Source organism: Vigna umbellata, chromosome 5 (genome assembly GCF_029865625.1).
Source record: "Vigna umbellata cultivar VRB3 chromosome 5, Vumbellata_1.0, whole genome shotgun sequence".
Taxonomy (NCBI): domain Eukaryota; kingdom Viridiplantae; phylum Streptophyta; class Magnoliopsida; order Fabales; family Fabaceae; genus Vigna; species Vigna umbellata.
Window position 1 is genome coordinate 29936299 of NC_142169.1, and position 6000 is coordinate 29942298.

Genomic DNA, 6000 nt, shown 5'->3' on the forward strand with positions numbered 1-6000 from the left:
ATTAATATTAAAACTTATTTGTTCGCCTTTTGTACATGTTTTTGGATTATACACTTAGATTGTATGACACTTTTATTTATTTATTTTGAATTATCTTTGGAGTTAAACATCATTTTAGTGTGAAATTAACCCGTTTAACTCACCAACCCGTGGTGGACCGGGCTGGGTCGAGCCAGATTACTCATTTTGACAGCTATATTTATATTCAATTATGCATTAGTTTTAATTAATTATTCATTTTCATTTATTTCTAGTTATGAATTGATCCCGTTGTTTATTTATATTGCTATGTTTCAGTTTTTATTATTTTTTTTGTGGCAAATAAATATGATAAGAATAATTTAAAGTATTATCATGAAATGATGAAATTTACAAAAATATAAAGATTTGATATATGTAGCGAGAGTTCTGGTTTTAGAGATTTAAAATGAAAATGACTTAGCAATTGTAAAATTAATTCATATATTTATAAAGTATGATAAATGAAGTTTGCACATTTATAAGAGTCTTTGTATCTTATTTTGATATGTTATGATTTTACATTATAGTTGTCTCACTTATCTGTTTTACCATTTGTGTATGAAAAATAAAATTAAAAATCTCCCTTTAATAGATGGAGGGACCAATGTTCCAAACTCATTCTCAACAACGATTATAACTATCTTTCAAACAATAAGCTAGAATACGAATGTTGTTAATAATTATTAATATTTTAAGGAAGATGTTTCTTTACTTTTACTTTTGTTAGTCCCAAGGATACTATTATTCTAAAAGGGCTAATGAATCCTCTTAGGAACTCTTATTAATATGTTCCCCTAGCTATTTGAAGATAAGTAATAATATTATAAAAAAATAATTAATAAATAAAATTCCTTCTATTTCTCTAAATATTAGGAAGATTTGTATTGTAAAATAAAATATATAATTGTGTAATATATGAGGTTGAATATTTTTTTTGTTTTTAACTTATGACGCAAATTTAGAATTCATTTTTATCTAAAATTTTCTTATATTTTGGTTTTTAAATTTTAAAAATAAATTAATATAATTCTTTTAATTTATTTGTGTTAAACATTGTTTTCATTTATAATTTTTGTCTTATCTAATTTTATCCAATTTTCACAAGCATAAAGGAATTGTTAATTGACCTGGAAAAAAAATCAGAAATATTCGCGGTTAAACAATTTTTTACAACAAATGATTTTATAATGAGTTTTAATTTTATAAATTTTGTCTTATGTAATTTTATCTAATTTTCACAAGCATAATGACATCAAAGGAATGACTAATTGGCCTGAAAAAAATAAGAAACGTTCGTTGTTAAACAATTTCTTACAAAAAAAGATTTTATAATGAATTTTCATTTTATAATTTTTGTCGTATATAATTTTATCTAATTTTCACAAGCATAATGACATCCGAAGGAATTGGTAATTGGCATGGAGGGTTTTTTTAGAGATGATGATTCAACATGCAGATGATGAAATTAGAGATGTGAGTGAAGATGGTGAAATTGAAGAGATCTTGAATGAACCTTTGACTGAAAATAAAATGTCAATGACTCAACTTTTTACAAAGACAAATTGTTTAACGACAAGTGTTTCTAATTTTTTTTCAAAAGAAAGAGTGTTGTCCGCTCCATCCTCCAGCTATGTTGTTCTCTTTCCTCTCCTCGTCCAAGCCGCTGGGGAGGGTGCCTGCAGAAGACACTCTAACGCTGGTGCCTGCAGAAGACACTGTAACGCTAAAGTCAATGACTTTGCGTAATAATCTTATAATAAAGATTAGTTCAGAGTTAAAATTACGTGCCTTTTTTGTGAGACAAATATTTATAAACTAGTATAATGACCTTACCATTAGGTCTGACTCATTAATCACCAGTAAATGGCTCTTAATTGTTAATAAATGACAATTATTTTCATTAACTTCTCATTGATGACATTTATTATTATTGATTACTTTAACGATTATTTTTACCGATCGGTTAAGTGTTTATCCGCTCGGTTCATTGGCATGAGAGGTATCATCGATCGACCATGAGCCCAAAATAACTTAGAGGCTCTCTTGCATCTTTACCGTTCGGTCGGTTATGAGCCCAAAATATGTATATATTTCAGTATAAATGTTTTTGTCATATTTTAGAATTTAATTTAATGACTTATTTATTATTTTAAGATAAACAAAATACTTAGGAATTAAATAATTTATATAGACTTTTAGTAGATATTGAAGTTGAAAATATATTGTGATATATGATTGAATTGAGAAAAACAAAAGTTTTATATTGATGCATTCTAATTAATTTGAGAGCTTTAAGATTGATGATTCTTAGTAGATTGTGTTTAAAAATTATGTTAACCACTCTTCATCCAGGGCTGCTTAGATTAGGTAGGGTTTGGATACAATTATTATTTAACACACTGATAAATAATGAGTTCGATTTTTTTAATTTTTTATTTTAAGCTCAATCCCCCTTAATTCACTCATGAATGGATTGGGTTGATTTGGGTCACATGATTTAAGATTTTGAAATTATTTTTCTTATAAAAAATTTTATTTTCAAATATCATTCTAATTAAAAAAATAATGCAAACTTTAAAAAAATTAATCCAAAATTTTGAATAAAAATTAAAAATAAATTGTCTAAAATAATTCGTTAACAACACATATATGAAAATGAATCTCGGATATGCATGTTAAACTCATCACTTAGCTCATATTAAAATAAACTAATTTAAATTGGATGAGAGTTGATCCAATCATACATAAAATTTAACCGAATCTAAGTGGACTAAAATTAAGCCAAATTAAATAATGGAACAACCCGAATAACCTTGACTCCACCACCTAATATAAAATAAAGTTATAATGTTTCATTTTATACATTATTACTACAATAGATGTTTTCAATAATGTTCGTAAGGTAACATGAATCCTTATAACAATGTTGGTAGCATATACTATCATCATTCAAGTCGATTAGAAAAACGTGTTGGAATTTCCATCTTTCTTTTTTCTAAAATATGAAAATACTTAGCATAAACTTACATTAATTCAAAATTAGCCTTGTTTGACACCAATGGTTGAAAAAAATGTGAAAAATTGTATTTTTGAGAAATTACTGTTATATGTGGATTATAGAGAGAAAAGTTTCTCCATCTTGCTAATGAATACTCTCCCGTGGTCATTATCAGTTTTATCCATTGAATGTTCGTCATTATATGCCTAATTAAATTAAACACGATTCAATGATATCTCCTCAAAAGATATGCTTTGGAAAAACGCAAACTTTAATTTGCAAAATTATATGCGTCCAGCTGTTATACTGAATTGATATTGACCATTGGAATGTCCACATATTCAACCTTTAAGGTTATTCAATTTTTTAAGGGAAAACTACAACATAAGCTTCTTCTTAGAAAGTTCTTTTAGCTTGGATCAAACAGAAATGTACAAACCTGTTTTATTTTCTTGTCTTCAACTAAAACTTTATTCACTATTAAATAAAGGAAATTATACCCTCTTCAAGCAGAAGGAAAAAACTCGAGTGAAGCTATTGCAAACAAAACAAAGAAGAAATGAAATAATATATCTTTTAAATTATATTTCTTCCTACCACGTTCAATAATCTAATATCGTTTAAACTCAAGATCAAAAACACTTTAAATATTACTTTTTTTTTTTACAATTTGAAGTATTTTAAGGATAAAATCGTCATAAATAATCATGCTACAAAACATACACATATAATGATTGACCATAACTATGTCACTCATAGACTTGATATCGAAACTTTGTTATCTATCAGGAGATTGATAATAAAACATTTAGGTCCATAAAGTCTTTCATTGGAGATTAATAGTCATTCCCCTTATACCTTAACTAGAGAAGCGTATTTCTACCACATCTACTAGTTGTATGTTACCTAGAAATTGAGGTTAAGTGCATTTTAAATACTTTGTCCTCCTTTTATCTATGAGGTGTCTTTTAAAACAAATCTATAACAAAATTTCACATCAAATACAATGTGCAGTGATTAACTCTAATGCGATGAACATGATTGTAAATGTGATTATAAAGAATATTTATTTATCATCTAATGTACTAATTAAAACAGTACATTTGTCGTGATTACATATTTTTCCATGCTAACAAAGCATCTTTTCGTTATTTTGTTGTGATGCCTTGACTATATCATGATATTTTGAAACCCTAGTTAAAGGATTAAAGTCACTTTTTGAGTCTATCATACAAATAGAAGCAGACATTTAAAACAAGACTTAACTCAATTATACACTTGACATGGACCAACAAAAAATAAATGAGGTCATCCCAACCTGACATTTAAGTAGTACAATAGTGGAGTGTTGTGATATTTTATGAGTTTGGATTATCAATTATATTATGTTATGAAAAAATGGAGTTTAATAGCTTTTGTAATAAATGTGTGATATAAAGAAATAAGAAAGAAAAAGATGTATTCCTAAGAGAATATATAAGAGAACTTATTGATGTATTGAAATAAGTTTTTCTTACACATTCTATATATAACACGTACTTTATTATCAACATGGGTCTCAATCTTTACATACAATTTTATCAAATAGTTACATCAAAGGAAGTGTATATCCAACTATGCATGGCTTTAATTCCTGTTTAGTTATTTTAATAAAGGAAAGCCTATTTTCTAATTATAACATATTTTTATATTACAGTAATAATGTAAATTTAATAAATTACGAGTTTTAAAAATAATCTTTAGTTCAAAGATTTTTTTTAAAGAAACTTATGAAACTACCAAAATATGTTTGCGAATTGTATTTTGAAGAAAAAAGGGAAAGGAGGATAAAATTTTGTTCTAAACGACTTTTATTGAAATCGATAGTTTTTTAAAATAAATATTAAAATGATAGATTAATATAAACTTAGTGTCTTAAAAAAATTAACTTTTTTTTATAAATACATAAATTTTAGTGCAATATAAAGATTGAAATCTGTTTTTTCTTTTCTTTTCCCTTTAAAAGACTAAACTCCACTCTCAAAAACAGAGTGTTGGGTTTTGGATTAGGAGAAAAGGAGTAGGATTGCTAAAGAAGCTGATTAAATCAATTTCAAATTGAATTATAAAAAATAAAAAAAATATTTTTTGTAATGAGTATTCATTTTGTTGATATAAAATATGTTTTATCAAATAAAAAATCTTTGTAAAAATTTTGAACAATGGACTTTTTCCTTATCACATTCTCTTTCCACAAAATATTATAAACATAATAGATTATCATAAATTTAATTTATTATTATTCTTGAAAATTTAAATATTACATAATTCTCTTAATTTGAAAATAAATAATAACTCCTCCCTATTTCATTTCTCCCGAAATTTAAATTCCAAATGTATCCTACGATAATGTATTGAAGTACTGTCTTTTAAGTCAGCCCACTCAGCAATATATTTTTGGCTCCACTTACCAAATTTCTTTCCTGCGTCCCATCATTTTGGTATTTATTTTTCGGAACACACTAAAACAATTTCTGAATTCTTTTTTTAGAAAACAATCACCTCTATCTTATTGCGGAAAAAAAAAATCAGAAATTTTTTATGGAGTGCAGAGATAAATTTGATGGGTGTAGGAAGCAGTAGCCGATCTTTTTCCGTAATATAATGTGGAGTTAGGCCCGACTTAGTAAACCCAAAATTAAACTTGCAGCCCTTATTTGGATAATTGAATAAGAAAAATAGGTATATTTTTTAGGCATTCTTTCTTGCCTCCCAAGTTTTCTTTCTGTATCTCCAAAATTTTCTAAATATTATATATATATATAATATATATATATATATATATATATATATATATATATATATATATATATATATATATATATATATATATATATATATATATATATATATATATATATATATATATATATATATATATATATTTGCATTTTAATTGTTATTTTAATTTTTTTGAAATTTTCTTTTAGGAGTTATTAGGA